This window comes from Dipteris shenzhenensis, chromosome 3, assembly GCF_047967505.1.
Source record: "Dipteris shenzhenensis isolate YYH24624 ecotype China chromosome 3, Dip_SZ_1.0, whole genome shotgun sequence".
Taxonomy (NCBI): domain Eukaryota; kingdom Viridiplantae; phylum Streptophyta; class Polypodiopsida; order Gleicheniales; family Dipteridaceae; genus Dipteris; species Dipteris shenzhenensis.
Window position 1 is genome coordinate 62,176,206 of NC_141598.1, and position 17,870 is coordinate 62,194,075.

Genomic DNA, 17,870 nt, shown 5'->3' on the forward strand with positions numbered 1-17,870 from the left:
GAAATATCCGGAGACACCGCCGAGAGCTAGCTCTTCGCTAGTCTTTTGTATCCCAGCACTAGCCATCTGGTCATGTAGATTTTTGATTTAGGTTATGAACGCCTCCACTGTCTCTCCTTCATTAAACTTCTCAGTTGTGAGCTGATTCTCCAAGTTCTAGATCCTTGTCTGATTTCATGTCTCATACTGACTCTTCAATATGTTCCAGGCCACAGTTGCCTTAGATGTATGCTAAATCAAGGTCAAAACACTATCAGTAGTACTTGTAACTAGGACACACAGAGCATCTACATTTTTGCATTTCCAAGCCAGCATTAGGAGATATCATACTCCTCGGATTTGCTGGGTTTGGGGTTCCTTATGGTTCTAGGTCAGTCCCCAGTACTGTCTCCAGAAGCTCATATGAATCCAGAATAGCAGTAATTTTAAACTTCCACAGAGTGTAGTTCGTACCATCTAGCTTGCCTTCAGTGAAAGCTGGTGGGTGAATCCTCAATCCCTAGATTGTTGGTGTAGCAGTAGCTGCTAAACTTGAGCCGCTTTATGTTGAGCCGCTTCCTGTTGCCATCACTCTGTATGCTGTTGAAGCCCTCGCCCCTCTTCTATTCTTCGACCCTTAGAGCCATCTGGGCTCTGATACCATGTTAAATTACATGGCACAGTGGAACAGAAACTGAACAAAGAATAGAGAGTACACATCAAACTGGAGATGAACAAAATTTTCCTTCAATACCGATGTAGTACAGATGATGGCTCTATCCACCCGTGCGCTCCCACAGTGGAGCTTAGATGGTGATCTAGATAGACACTAGGTGAAGAGCTACTAGCTGGAAGATCTCTGTTGGAAGATCTGATCTAGTACAATGGACTGGAGAGGTCACCTCTTTATAGCTATGAGGGCGGTAACTACATCAACATAGTCGGTGGAACCGACCAGTCAACTTAGTCGGTGAAGCCGACCAATCAATCTAGTCGGTAGAACCGACTAGTCATCCATGGAATATTCAAGGAATATTTCCTATACCATTGCCTCAGGGGCTCTCGCCCCCGAACCCCCACCAAGGGGGCTGCTGGCCCCCAAGCCCCAGTAAGAATAAGGGGCTCCCACACAATCACCTTTCTACCATCAACGGTCTCATTGATAGAACTCATCTGACATGCAAGTCAGGATCCATCCAGTGTCCCAGGCTCACACATGGCTTCTCCTCATATGGGGGCCCTTACAACTTGAGCATCTTGGACCACTGGTGGTTACCAAGAGAGTGGGGCATTGAGCATATCTAACAGCCCCCCTCAATGTCCACCCGTAGGTGAACTACCTTCTCAGCCCAATGCCGAGTCTCTGAAGGTGACCCTAAAGCTGATCCTTCCTGAGTGCCTTGGTGAAGATATCTGCTCCATTTTGCTATGTTGGATAGTAGACCAATTCCACTATCTCGTCCTCAATCAAATCACGGGGCATTAAGCATATCTAATAGAAACCCACTCTGGAATTGTAGGAGGGCATTTTGCCGTTGATGTTATAGCACGTAAGGTGCTCTAGGCTAGCCTTTGGTGGTCGAATCTCTTCAAAGATGTAGCCAAATTTATCAAGCGGTGCAACCCCTGCCAGTGTGTGCAAATCCCACATAAGGTGGACATGTTGCCTTTAACTAGAATATTAACCAATCAGCCCTTTGAGAAATGGGGCATTGATTTTATTGGACCCATAAGTTCAATAGCTAAAGGAACCAAGGCTAGATACATCATCTTGGCCACAAATTACTTCACCAAGTGGGTAGAAGAGAGAGCCACCGTGAAGGCAGATGTGAGATCCATCGCTAAATTCTTATACGAGCAAGTTATCACACAGTTTGGAAGGCCCTTAGAGCTAGTCACCAACTAAGGAAGTCATTTCCTCAACGAAACGATAATAGTCTTGACTAGTGAATTCATGATCATACATAGGAAGTCAATGCCATACTATCCTAGGGCAAATGGCTTGGCTGAGAGCTCCAATAAAACTTGCTATAAGATCATAACTTGCACAGTAGAGGACAAACATACTGACTGGGAGCATAAGCTCACTTCAACCTTATGGACCTTTAGAACATCCTACAAGGTAGCCATGAACTGCACCCCCTTTAGCCTAGCCTTCTAGGTGGAGGCAGTGATGCCAATAGAGTACGTAGTGCCTAGCCTTTGCCTTACCATCAAAGAAAGGCTCACTGAGAATGCCTTACAAGCCACTCACACTACCTACCCTTCAAGCCATCCATAGAGAAAAAGAACTCAAGGCAGAGGTAGCCCGGATGAAATGCTAGGCCATCGAAGAAGCCAGGGCATGTAATGCTAAGCTCAGATAGCGTAAGCAAATGGCATTGCTTAAGGCAACGCTTGAACACCCAAGTCTGATGGATGAACTAATGGTAGAACTAGCTAGGTTGCATGTTCAATTGCAGGGTCCGAGAATGTGCATCAGAACACTTGTGGATCCGAGAGCAAGCCACAACTTCATCTCCCGCGAGGTATGAGAAAAGCTACAGGTGCCCCTAAACCTCACCATCGCTTCGGTAAGGGCTATCAATGGCCAACTCCTAAGCACCTTGGGTTTTGTGAACTAAGTCTAACGGTTGTTCGCTAGGAAGTAGAAATATTCTTTTGTGTTCTCCCCACAGAAGCAACTAATGAATAGATCATATTGGGAAGGACGTGGTGCTATGCTGTGAACTATCAAATCGACTGGCGAGCCATAATAGCTTCCCTCACGAATGGTGGTAGAATTGCAATAATACCACTGTGTGAACCAAGTCCAACTCCTTTTGCTACATCCTCGTCGGCCCAAGATAAAGAAGTTCTACGGGAGGGCGGGCCTGAATCTCCATCCACCTCCAACCCTCCAAACACCAACCCTCCAAAGAAAGTCCGACATTGAAAGGAGCATAAAACCATCTGCAGCAGCGGCAACCAGGTGCAGTTGCCCATTACACCGCCATTGCTCTCCCCCACTTAGGAAAACCGTGAACAAGTACAAGAGGCTATTCTCTATGCTCAATGGTACTTCAATAGCAACCGACAACAAGGAAAGATCCAAGTAGGGCAGAAGTCCCTAATCCCTCCAGAGACGTCTCTATTTAAGGCAACCTTACCAAGAAGAAGGATACGATGCCATCCCAAACTTTGGCATTTAGGTTCTAATCCACCTCCTCAATCGTAGCATCCCCCCAAGCATTGGGTCACCACCAAGCTCTTGGAAGACCGAGATAGTTACAATGGCAAATAGGTTGTTTGGGTGCTGAAGTTCAAGTCACAAACCGTAGGGGTTCCGAAGGTAGTTACACAAGTGTCGACCCTGGATGCACTACCATAAGAACCTACCGTCGAATCAACCACAACAAACAAGCCCAAGAGTCCCAAACGTGCCCTAGTGCCATGAATTGTACAACTCAACATGAGGATCACCAAAGATAGCAAGGGAGCAACACAAGAACCAACCCTTATAATGAGGGGAGTTACACAAGCATCTCCCTCCAAAACTGAAGGCGAACCATCAAAGGTAATTGAGATCATACCATCACCAACGGTGCCACTCGACTTATGAGAGCAAGTGTCTACACCAAAGGCAGGTCACACCAAAATCCACTTATCCTAAACAGAGGATCTTGCAAGGAATCGTCACAACACTAGTGTACCACTGGCATCCAAGGTAAGACACAAGCTGGACACATACTCTACATGGCTGTTAACATGCAATGCGGTAGCGCGATGTCCGCCAACAACCTCCCAACAACACCACATTCCACATGATCATCGAGTCGAGGTCTAAGTGAGTTAGTACGATAGGCATATCACTCAATGCACCCATGGCCCACAAGTCACTTCCTTGCACTTACACCCACACTTATCCACAGTCAGCACTAGGTGATTAGGGTTAGTACATCCCTTCTGCATTTCTTTGCAATTTTTCATGTTGACCTCATAGTCCACCCCCCACACTTCACCTGTACACCTCACCCTTTCCTCTCTCTCTCTCTCTCTCTCTCTCTCTCTCTCTCTCTCTCTCACCTTCCCAATTTCCCCCCTCTTTTCCTTTCCTTACACTCCTCAGACAGTATCCTGCCGATCATCGCTATAGAACTATCCCTCCAACTCTTGCTATAGCACTATCCCAAGATCCCACCGACCATCGCCATCTGATTTTCATGCCTGTTGCTGCCATAATAGTATCTTGCATGTCATTGCCATAACACTATCATGCTGGTCCTTGCCATAATAGAACCCTGTCGACCGTCACCATATGCTATCCTGCAGACCGTTGCCATCCAAAGATCCCACCAATCATTGCCATCCAATTATCACGCTAATCACTACCATTACAATACCCCACCGACCGTCACCATCCAATTACCTGGCCAATCATTACCTTACACCATCCTGCCGACCGTGGGGATAGCAAAATCTATAAAAAGGAGCCCTATACTGCCGAATCATCACCATAGCAATTGCCTCCAAACTCTGTCAAAATTCTGTTAGAAATCTTCCAGCCCCCTGTCCTCTTGCACACATAAATCTAGCAATCAGTATATGTCCTCAAACTCCTCCTCTTCCACCATTTCCCTCATTAATCAGTTGCCTTCATTCTTCCCAATGAATCCAGAGAATGAATTCTTTGAGTTTGAGATGGAGCTTGGACTCCACCCCCGACCTCCTATTCCACAAGCCACCGGTCCCTTCGACTCTCAAAGTACACCCTCGGCCACGATCCACATGCCCTTCGAATTTCTAGTCAAAGATTTACAAGCAGAGGAGGAAGTATCTACACAATAGGCAACCCAGGAGGGTCATACAACAATAGACATGCCCCCTCAAAGACATCAAGAAAGCGCACCTCGGCTCCCACACAAGGGGAGTACAAAATCATGCGCTCACAAACGCACTCATCGCTTGGGGAGGCATGGCTCCAACAACTAGATGCATGTGCAATCCACTCTCGCTACACATATGAGGGGCATGATTATACCCTCCACTTGGACATGAGGCTCTTGGGAGAGTTTCTCCAGGCCTATAACTCCACACAAATGTGGGCATTCTTTGACTAGGACATGGTGCGAGCCGCCCTTGGCCTACCGGTCATTAGCGACAAGTATGCACTGAAGAAGAAGATGCCCAAGGCCTCAGCAAAATCTACCACTATGATTGCAAGAAAAGTAAAGGGCGCATCCAGTTCATAGAGATCATCAAGTCGGAAGTGGAAAGACCAGCAAGGGCATTGCAGTGGTTGACTCAAGTTAGGCACATCGACCACCACCAATCAATCATGCCAAATATTTTGTTGCGGATGGCAGAACCCCAAATCATGAACTGGGCCAATTACTTTTGTAATGAAATGAGGGAGGACCTCAAAACACATAGAGAGGTCATCGGCAACCCAATGTGATACATGGCAGTTCTCTACCACATGCTGTAGCAACATCTGCCTATTGGCTATGGGTTTGGCCAAAAAGTTAGCCACGGGATTGGGCACCAGTAGAGCAAGAAGAAGCCGAGGTCAAGCTAAAGCGAGCAAGAACAGAGCCCAATGCCACTCCGACCAACCGTCTTGTGCAACCGGACCAAGTCAGGTTGCTTGCATAGTACAAGGATCACCAAATGCATGCATTCCTATGCCATCAACTACGCCTTGAGAAAACGGATCCTCAAGACAAGGGCAAAAGGGTACAACAAGAGACCATCTTGGTAGATGACCTCCTAGGTGACGAAACAGTGACGATTGGCTTCCACCCAAAAGCCCAAGCTATCCCAACAACCCTCGTTGCTACCCAGGTCTCGGCCTCAACAACAATAGCCCATCCGCAAGAGACCACCTCCTTCGTCACTGGCACCTCCTACTCTCCATGGGAAAGCCTCACAAAGGCCCTACAATTTTGTAGTGTGCCCACTATCGACGGGCACCAAGTGGCTATAGCCACATGACAGTAGAACAGCTCTCTCATGCTAACTAGATGGAGTAGAATTTATTGGAAGCAATGACACAACTCCCACAGGTGGCATAGACAATTCTCCAGAGGAGCTAAGAACATGCTTCACAACTCTCAGCAACCCCCCTCTAGGCGCATCTCTCCATGCGCAACAACACCTTGATGGTCGAACCCAACCCACAGGGAAAACGTCCCTAGATAGAGCAAAGGAGTACCGAACAACAATCACATGTTGTAGATTCTAGCTGCAAATTACCACAAAAGGTGGTTAGTGTAGTTATGTGCCTCATGGGTGTAAAGCCACAAGTAGCCCAAGATCGGCCTCACCACTCTAGGTTTTGAGCCTCATAGCAATAGGATTTTATCTTGCAGAGGCATAAAAAGGTTATTGGATGTCTTGGATCATTGTCCTCCAAATGTGGATCTACTAGATAGTGTTGAGATTTTTGACTTAAAGGTAAGGACATTTGTGGATGTTCAATGATGTTTTGGCCTCCTCAATTATATAAACCATATCCTAAGGTTGTTAGATACTTACTTTGTAGATCCACCACCAAACATGGTAAGTATATAAATCTATATATTCATAATGACTCTTGTACAAATGCCATTATGAAACAAAATATAATCTAATCTTTCTTATTCTTTTTCTTGATTGCAGGTTTCAGAGGATAGCTTTACATCAGTCTATGTCGATGGATATAGATCCATGGTCATAGAAAAGCTATTAACTTATGCTCATAAGGTATCGCAAGGGAGACTTAGCGTGAGATCTAGGGTTGGTGCTTCCAGAAGTAAGGAGACTGTTGTTGCTTTGAAGGGAAGGAGCAGGGGGCTGAGGACAATCCCAAAGTGGAAGAGAAGCTTTCCAGTGAGGATTCGCACAGCAGCCTGATGAGGAGCCTCATCCTTCATAGGAGCCTGATGACCAGCCTTGTAGCTTGATCAGTAGCTTGATGAGTAGCCTCAGCTTGATAAGTAGCCTCCTTCACAATAGCTTGATGAGCAACCTTAGCCTGATCAGTAGCCTCCTTCACAATAGCTTGATGAGCAACCTTAGTCTGATAAGTAGCCTCCTTCACAACCTTAGCCTGATCTGTATGACTCACTTATTGTATTGATACAATACATGTAATATGAGTTTTTATTTATCTCAACAATCCCATTTGGGATGTCTATGCTTGTGTATCACTAATTTTTGTATTGATACAACTGACATGTAATATGATTTTTGAATTCTCTAAATGATTTCTTTACATAGAATTATTCTTTCTCTTATTTATAGTGTATAGGACATGTAGCATTAGTATAACATAAATTCAAATCAAGAATCAAGGGTACCTTCTTACAAGGGTTTAAAGATAGCATATGGAAAATTAGTAAAATTATCAAATATCGAGATCTTATCACTTGTACAAACCATAAAATTTCCATTATGAATAATTCATGTACAAAAGTTTCATATAGGATTTAAAAACTCAGTTTGTAGTACTATTTTTTACAAATGAAGAAGGAATGTTACAACTCAAAGTATGTATACAACTTTAGAGCTAGACTAGTAGCATAGCTCCAATAATCGAGAGTACTGAGCTAGACTAGTAGTAGAGATTCTCTAGCTGCTTCTCAAATAGATCTTGCAGAGATGACGATGAGATGTTGAAGCATACATTAAAGGAGCTGGTGCATGAGGGGAAGGTAGAGGATCGTTCAGGTGCATCACATGCTCCAACTACATCGGAGTCCCCCTGAGGAGTGTCCAGGTATAGTAGAAGCTGAAAGTCTCCACCACCGTTGCCAGCAATAAAAATTGCATTTAGAACAAGAACTAGAAAAGCAGTAGCCTGTGAATGAGGATCAGCCTTCTCTGTGAGTTCGACCGTGGTAGATATCTACATGTACATAATCACTAAGATCAGTGTGGATGTTGGTCACTAAGTCATTGAGAAGTACTATACATGTACAAAAATCATGCAAAATCCTATACAGTGTTATTGAGAAGTAATATAAACAGTCTCTCCAACTATGCTTTTGCAGTGAATTGTGCTCTCCCTCCTATGCAATAGATGTTGTATGTTTTGTTATTAGTAACAAATGAAGACAATGAATGAATCATGTAAATATAACAAATGAAGACACTAAAGAAACAATTTGTAAGCATTCTGTGAACTTTTTTGTTGTTGATAATGAATGAGAATTCTTTCAAAATATTGTCCTCTGTCTCTACACGTGATGCAATTGGGCTAGCGTACAACACTGCCCATCCAATATTCCATCTTCATAGACCTTGATCTTCAATACTTTGTTTTCAGGGCCAACAAACAAGTTAAGGTCTTGGTCCATTGGAACTAATTTATCCGCAATGAACCTATTGCATTTCTAGTAAAAAGAAAATATAAAATTATGGTTTGCAATCATATACTTAATGGTAACCATACTTGGCACCACCTCACAGTATACCTTGTTTGATATTGATTTATCCCTACCATCATCCAAGAAGTCAAGGTTCTTTTTATTTCTAGTTGCTTTATAGGTGAGCATTGTTTTGCATACCTTGAATGGATACTTGTTAAATAGGTCAACCAAAACTGTGATTGGCATGCATACATTGATTTTTACAATTCTTGTAGCAATGCTTGGACGTAAAGATCATTGAACTTCTGTGAATATCTTAGCCCTGTATGTCTCTGTCACACTACTAGGGGGCACTAGCCAGATAGTCTATCATATTCCATGGTAGAAGATCTTGTTTCTTCAAAACACATGAGTGTTTGCTTTGTCCAACAATTCATAAAAATGGTCATAGAAGAAGACACCTGTCTGCATTAATTGAGTTGTAGATCTACCTTGATATTGTAATTCTCCTATTGCTCCATGCAAGACATCCAATTATCCCAAAATGCACTCCACCGACTGCCATTTTTCATATGATGATGGATACATATCTGAAAACCAAAACATGTTTTAGTTTATGTTGAAAATAGAAATTTTTGAAACTACCATTGTGAAACTGAAAGGGTTAAAAAATCACAATTGGCTTGTGCCATGGAAGATACTCACACATTACAAGTTCATTGTGCATATATACATGCTCAACTAGTATTTCCTTAATACCTTTTTTACCATCTATTGTTCTAAAATCTTTGACCCTGCCTTTCCACACAACCATCTTTTGCCAATGACCATCTGCATTCACCCTATTGGCAACCTCTATAGATGATATGCATGTTGTAGGTCGCTGAGAAACAATGCTCACCTCTATGTCTTGGTCTTTTGCATTCGAGTTGCATTCTAACTCACACACTACTTTGCTTTAGGATGCCTTGGGTTGCCTATCGCCATGGATGATTCGTGAAAGAGAACCAAACTTTCAAATGGGTAAAATGCAAGCAAGAGAACTAGGACATAAAGTAGCAACGCAAGCAAGAAAGACACCTAGAGAGAGAGAGAGAGAGAGAGAGAGAGAGAGAGAGAGAGAGAGAGAGAGAGAAGAGATAAATGAAGGTTTGAGATCATACTAGGGAGGGATTGTCCTTGTTTGCACCTTAGTTGCATCAGAATTCTTTATTTTAGATTCTCTAAAGAGCTATTCATAGAATCCTTGTTTGTACCATAGTTGCATCTGAATTCTTTATCTTAGATTCCCTAAAGAGCTATTCATAGAATCTATATGTAACACTTGAACTTTTAGCATTTTAAAGTTTACAACTACTCAAAATCAGGAAATAGTTTTTAAAAAAATTTTGGAAACTAATTTAGTTATTTACTAGAACTCTACAAGCACCTTTTTTACAAGATCAACTTCTTTCTAATTATGAGCTTGATTAATTAAAATTCACATGTGGGGAATTGTGGGAATAGTGGTAAAGCTAGAAATAGAGGTGGACATTCGGTGGAAGAAAAACAAAGAAGGCTCATCCAAAGAGGACACCAAATTAAGAGCCAATGAAGTGGAATTCTGTTGGAGCCGATATCATAGTGGTAAAGCTAGAAATAGAGGTGGACATTTGGTGGAAGAAAAATAAAGAAGGCTCATCGAAAGAGGACAGCAAATCAAGAGCCAATGAAGTAGAATCATGTCAGAGTCGATATCAAGATGGGAAAGATGAAGGAAAAGGTACAAAATGGTTCTACACATGCCTTCAAAAGCTTTCTATAGATATAAAGCTAAAATTCCATTCAAGTTTACAACCGTGGGGATAGCCCCATAGCAAGCAGGGGACAACTCAGTTTATAATAAGGATAATGAATAGGTATAAGTTGAAGTAAAGGAGAAGGAAAAGAGGAGGGAAAATGTCTTGGAGAAGGAGAAGGCAAGATTGAATAGTGAAGGTTTCAAGGGAATTGAACATATGGTCGATGATGTTGACAAGAGGAACAGAGAGTACCATAGCTAAGAGATCAGAGATGCCATGAGCTATAACATATTGGAATACTTTTGATATAGACAGTATGAAAATTTAAAGTAGTGAAAAGAACACAAAGATGAAAAAGTTTAATGGAGAGCAAAAAACGAAGACTAGCTTCGAACTTAAGACTACCTAATAAACTTGTGACTTGTAACTTACTACATGCTTAGCAGATGGAGGAACTAGCATAAGCTCAGTCTAATCCACAAAGAAGAAGAGCTCCAGGATTCCCAAGAAAAGCTTGAAGACATGCAACAGTCTTTAGCAATATGCACATTCAACCTCGAAGAGCTTACAAGGGACTGCCAAATTTGAAAGGACCAACTTGCTATCGCTAAAGAGGTCAGCACTTCTCAAGTGCAAGTCTTGGACCAATGGTCCAATACCACTAACGTCATTCCTCAATAAGCGCAGGTCACCTTGCAAATGGAAAAGCTTAAGGAGGCATATACATCCATCTACCATATATATAAAGAAAAAATGGATGAGATGCAATTCGAAAAGATAGTCATCTCCAATGAGGCAATGGAAGACAACACCAATGAAGTCCCACTACAATGCACAACGATGGTGTACCAAGAGCTTGTGGCCGCTCTACAAGCAGAAGATCACCTCAACACACGAGTGCTTATCCAATGGAAGCAACTCCAAATCAGGATCATATCCGCTCATCCAACAATCAAATGGGAACATTCCATAGGGACCAAAACTCTGTGCATAATTTGCCGAGGCTTGTCTGAAGATGAGAAAAATATCTAAAGTACTACTACCAACTAGCTAGATGCTACTAACTCAGGTTTTTTCTATTTTGAAAAAACCACCTCTAACTTGCAAATAATGACTAACAATTACCAATGATGTGAATTAGAGTATACTATCTATTACTGGCTAGACTCTTCTAATTACTACCAATGTGAACTAGACTCCAAGATTTTTTATGAAGATCTTCTATGATCTTTAGTGGTTGACTGGCATCAAAAGGACAACTTATGAGCTGCTCCATGGTTGCTCCATGGTTCATAGTGATAGCTACCCCAGGGACAATCAATTGTCTTCCTTCTTACCTTATCATGAGGAGTAAATAGTGCCCATCCCCATCCATAAATACATTCAAAAGAGATACAATCATAAAAGAAACTGCAACACAATCTTCTACAACACATTGGAAGAATGATGTGGCTCATATTAAGCCGCTCTATCAAAGCCTCGTAGAGGTTACCACTATCTTTTCTTAGAAGTCGGCAAGGAAGGGTTGTAAAATATCAATGCACAATGAAGAGGCTACAGGAAAGGTGAAGACTAAGATTTAATGGATTTGGCCATCCTCAAGCATGCACAAAAGATGCAATGACATATGTGGTTTGTTCTATCAAGTTTGACTTATATGATCTTATCTGTTTTGGTCTTGATTGAAAAGCACTAATTATGTTTGTCCATTTCTTTGTCCTTTCCAAGGCTTTCCAGGGGCCTGATGTTGAGTTCCCCATGGTAGAAGATGACTTCTTTGACTTTTTTCCCTTGTGCAATGGGTCTATGAAGGGGTCCACAATTACTAAGACAATGGTAGAGGAGGCTTCATTAAAATACATTATAAGTTTTGGTCTTGGTTTGTAACCAATAATTGCAAAAAGTGCATAAAGTCAATGTTTCTCCATTTGAAGAGGAATGTGCGAAGCTCTTTGGGTGAATCTAAGGTTGGTAAAAGATGAAATAGTAGGCCTTTCAATAAAATAAATACATTTTGCTAGATTCATGTATGTTATGTCTGAGAATGATGAGTTAGTACAAAGTTGGCACTTCATATGGTGGCTTTTTCTTTCGAGTTGAAGGTTGTGTTGACATCCTTTTTGTGTTGGCATTAACTTTAAAGCATGTCTTTATTTGTGGTTATATTGGTATTCTCTTTATGTCAATTTAGTGAACCACAACAAATCTTATCATGCCAATCCATGCCAAAGATGAGCGCAGAAAGTCGATTCTTCTTAATGATTGAGTAGAACGCTAACATAGTTGATAAATTAGTCATCGAATTAATGATTTTAATAAATTATGTACCCTTGGTGTTATTATTATTCATAGAGATTTACAACCCTTGCACATGATGGAAGACAATAAACATAGACAATCCTATTTTTTGCAAGTACTTGTTTCATGAGTGCCAATCCATGCTGGAGATGAGTGCAGAAAGTTGTTTCTTCTTAGTAATTGAGTAGAACGCTAACATAGTTGATAAATTAGTCATCCAATTAATGACTTCAATAAATTATGTACCCTTGATGTTATTATTATAGGTAGAGATTCACAACCCTTGGACATGATGGAAGACAATAGACATAAACAATCCTATTTTTTGCAAGTACTTGTTTCATGAGTGCAGTATTCCAATGCATATCAAAATGAACTTCTATTCTAGAAAGCCACAAAAGAGAATTTCTTCAGCACTAACTCCATTGAAGGTTGATAATGTTTTTATGTTTCCAAGAAATTCATCGTATACTATTTTCCTTTCTTCATTTTTTTGCTCTCTGGCAAGTTAAAAATTGTTTTGTAGTATCTCCTCTAAGAACACCAATGGTGGGATATTTTGACCAAATATTAATAACTTTTCATTTGTACCTTTGTATGATTCTATCAGAACACCCTAAGCCTCATATTTCATCCCTCTTAAGGAGTGTCTCCTAACCAATGTAGTTGTTCAAAGTTAACCCTTTTGTATTTTTTTGCAAACTGTACTATATAAAACATAGAGGTGGGTAAGCGTGGTGGTTTCCATGGGCTCTTTTGCAACTCATCACAAAGGCTTGGCCTGATGTAAGAGATGCTATTTTAAAGCTCGGGGTCTTTATAAGAGCACCTCTTACACGAGGCTAAAGTGTGTCATAGTAATGACCATTTCTATCAACCCCTCATTTTTCATTGAGTACAGCTTCACAATATGTACAAAAGCATTGATTTTGAAGAGCTTCTAGTTTTGCGAGGTACTACTTAATATGGATGGTAGGATAAGTTTATCTTGGATTTGGTAGAGTTTGGTAGAGGATTGACAAATGAAAATTTATTAATATTCAATCTGAATATCTCACCGTTGGTGCCAAAGAGGAGATACTACAAAACAAATTTAAACCATGATTGTAAAAGAAATTGGAGAAAGATAAAAATTGTACAATGAAGCAAATGGTCGCATAATAATAATATCACTTTGTATTAGAGCACGTTCTAAAGAAATTTATCTTTTAGGGGTGTCTTGGATGGTATTTCATGTTGCTGTGCATTGGGATGTTGCACTCATGAAACAATCATTTAAGAAAGAGAATATTATTCATGTTACTGTCTTCTAGTGTGTAAAAGAACAATGAATCTCTTAAATAATAATGACTATATGGGTATCTAATTTATCTGAATTATGTAAAAGTAATATTAATCTATCAACTATGGGGTATATCCTTCTTGATGATTAATAGGTCTCTGCCTCCAGTAAATGTTGGAGGTGTGTCACTCACATCGTCATAATCATCCAAGAAAGGACACGATATCCCAAAATTTTATAATGTGCCACTCGAACTTTGCTGTCACAATTGCTCGATGTTTTGACTTACCCCTGACAAGTGACGAAAGAATTGATCGAGGCATTTTTCCATTGACAATGGCCACCTACTTTACAAAAGTACGGTACATATACCAAACATAGGCACCAAATCTTATATCAATGTCATGATAGTTTGCGTGTAGGTCATCTTGGAATATGAAAGACTTATGCACTAGTATAAGAGATAATTTTATTGGTCTGGATTAAGCAAGGATGTCCAAGATTATGTTTTAAAATGTCAAAAGTGCCGGATCAACAAAGTAGAACACCCTAAAGTAGATGGTCTATTGAGTCCTTTAGAGATCCGAGATGCTAAGTGGGAAAGTATCTCTATGGACTTTATAGTGGGATTACCTTACCTAGAACAAATAGAGACCATGGCGTGGATATATTGGCCAAAACGTGTTGGTTTATTCTTACTAAAATGAGCGTGAAGATGCTTGAGTTAGCCATCATTGAGAAAATCTATCACTTATATGGTCTACCGACTAATATAGTGAGCGATTGAGATGCATAGTTTAATAGCCATTTTTGGCGAGCAATGTTCAAAAGGTTGGACAATATGTTAAGTATGAGTACAGTTGATCTTCCACAAAGTGATGGTCAAACCAAAGGGTCAATCAAGTCCTAGAATATATGCTATGAGCATATGATAGTAAGAAGAAAACCTATTGGAAAGAGTATCTCCCCAGTTTAGAGTTGGCTTATAATAATTTAGCTACAAGGTTTAGCACCTTTATATTGATGTATGGTTTCCAACCTCAAGCCCCCATGGCTGAAGGACTTGATAAGGAGAAACTGGAAAACATAAAATATTTGCTTTAAGTCGTCAATGAGATGTTGAAGATAGTCAAAGACAATGTCACGAGAGCACAAGATCTTGGTAGACATTACGCCAACAAGAACCACTGGCAAGTCATCTTCAAGGAAGATGAAAAAGTTTACTTAAGGATTTGTGAGTATTCAAAACCCTTAAAGATGGGGGTCATTCCAAAGCTATCATCGAGGGATTGCAAACCTTTTGTAATACTAGGAAAAGTTGGAAGTGACTTATAAGTTAGCCTTACCAAAAGGCTTTATAATTCATCTACCGTCCTTTCCAGATGAACATAAAAGGATTTGGATACCCAAGAAAAGAACTACACATTCCGTCAAACGTGAATGGTTAAGTGCAAGGATAGGCCCAAAGAAGGCTCTACTTGGGAAAAGCTAAGCACCCTCAAAAAAGATTTTTAAATTCATTTTCGACTATGAAAACTCTTCTAACAGTGGACTAATGTTACAAAGGCAATAATTATAGAACATAGGAGAGCATGACTATCAATGGACACCTAAAGGATTGGACTCAAAAAGAGCAGTTGTAAAGTAATTAATAGGTGTGTCCATTGAGTGGGGTTCAATGGGTTGGAGTCTCTTTGGAAGACACAAAGTGGTGAGCACTAATGTAGTGGTCATGTAGAGTTAAGGGGTGACATGCTTAAGATGGCCATAAGCCCAAAGTAGCAAAAGGTGCCCAAAGATAACTAGGGAGACAATAATGGATGTAGTTGGGTTCTAACTTAGAAGCTCTTAGTTTTCCTCTCCTACAAATGCTCTTTTAGAAGAACATCATGAACTATCAATAGTTCCTTGGTTTTGTCAAGCAAAAACACTGAAGCTATAATGCCTCCTATAAATTATCAATATGTCTAATAGCACTACAAATTTGCTAAGAGTGACTCATAATCAAGCACATTGATATTAGGCACATTGCCAAGGTTGATACACGATAACTATGACTTGGAGCACATTCATGTTATTCACAAAGGTTGTTCTATATTTCAAGTCGACTCCCACTAGCACCCAACCATTCTTTACTACCAAGAATATCTAGTTCAATTCAATCATGAAATTCTAGGTCATTCTTTGTGTTCCTCAATAAAAAAAGTCCATACTAATTCATTTTCCTTCGACAAAGCCCGTAGAAACCTATATGTTACAAATATAGTAAGGCAACATTGCCATTTCTTGAGTTGAATTTACCCCTCAACTTGCTATGTCTTGAAGACAAGATGTGCACCCAAGGTGGATATTTTGTAAGTTCTAATGGCATAGAGTATTAGACTAAGTCAATAGCTATGTCTAGAAATCATTGGATCACTAATAATCAATGGGGCCAACCATAGTAAAGTAATCCAAGTAAGAAGGCTTTGCTATCTAGCTGAGGGTTTTTGAATGGACCACCTTGTAATGGAGGCTTTGCCACGTGGCTATCATGATGATTCAGGTTACACCAGGTACTCCATGACTTGATCAAGTGGCAGCCAGAGAATTCTCTTAATTAATCTCCATTATTTGAACTTGCAGACTTCCCCTTTTCGAGGAGTTAGCCCCTTGCTTGTAGGAGATTCCACAGATCTACCCCAATCAGAGGATCTAGCCCCTTACAAGAGGTTCCACAGACCAAATACACAAACTTTCCATCAATTTATGGTGAAGACAAAGATGGAAGATGGGGAAGACATTGTTCAATATCAAGTACATTGGGGGGCTTCTTTCCCATATCCCATTTAGTTGCGTAGGAGTCAAAGCTTATGTAGGCCTTGTGGGTTAGCACAGTTAGGAAAAAAATACACAAACTTTGAATCAAAGCTTTTCGGTTGAAGAGAGTGTAGAGAGTAGTCCAACAAATTAGAAGGTTTCAGCAACCGCTCTCCACCAAAACCCCCTAACAAGTCCAAGCAAGAGCGACAGCAACATAAGGGATCCAAGAAGTGGTTTCCCCCAAGGGAATACTCCAAAAAAAAGCCCAGGAAGCATTGCAGCTACTGTGACAAGCATGGTCACACTGAGAAGGGATGCAAAAGCAAAGCAAGGGTTACTGCCAGTACTACCCATTCTGGAATCAAAGTGGAGGAGCAGACAGAGATGATCTGAATGTCATGATTGAAATTTTCTCTCAAGGTTCTTACACTCACCATCATCAAAGGTAATCGTTGTTCATCGCACTAAGGGTCAGGTGAAGCGAAGATTGGTTCTATTTCGTTTGACAATGATAGTAATAAAAAATTGGTCATGCCAAGCTTGTTTCATCTACCTACTCAAGCTCATTCATATCCATACATCCTGTCATGGATGAGCAAAGGCCAGTCTTTGAAGGTTACTGGACAATGTATTGTCAAGTTTGCTACTGGTGCTTTCCAAGGTCAAGTCCTTGGTGATGTGGTAACCATGGATTGTGAGGACATTATTTTGGGTAAGCCTTACCAATATAACAGATGAGTACTATACATGGCCAAGGAGAATATCTACAAGTTTGTCAAAGATGGAGGTCATTTCCCCTTCATCCCAGCAACAGTCAACATCAGAATCTACTTATCTCTACCAAGCAATGTTGTAGCCTCCTCAAGAAAGCCAAATCTTTCTAGATTTTGCTGCTGTACCACTGCTCGGATTCAGCCTCTACTTCAGATTCATACCCTGCTGCAACCTCTGCTGCATATATAGCTGCATACCCTCTTCAGATACATTCTCTTCTGCATAACCTGCTGCATATATAGCTGCATACCCTGCTTCAGATGCATTCTCTTCTGCCTAACCTGCTGCGTACATTTGCTTCAAATGCAGACCTTGCCGCATACCCAACTGCATACTCCTCCACAGTTGCACACCCTGTTGTACCCTCTGCTATGCATACATTGGTGCTGCAGCCTTTTCTGCAAATTCTATTGTAATCACTGCTCCATACCCTGATATAGCTACATATGCATCCACTGCTGCAAAACGTTGCTGTAAGCACTGTGCATACCCTATTATAGCTACAGATGCATAGTCCTTGCTGCATGCATTGCATAGACTGCTACATTTTCTGCAAGGAAATGTACCCCAACATCACCTATAGTAGCAGCCTACATTCCAGCATCTCCATGTATATTCCAGCAA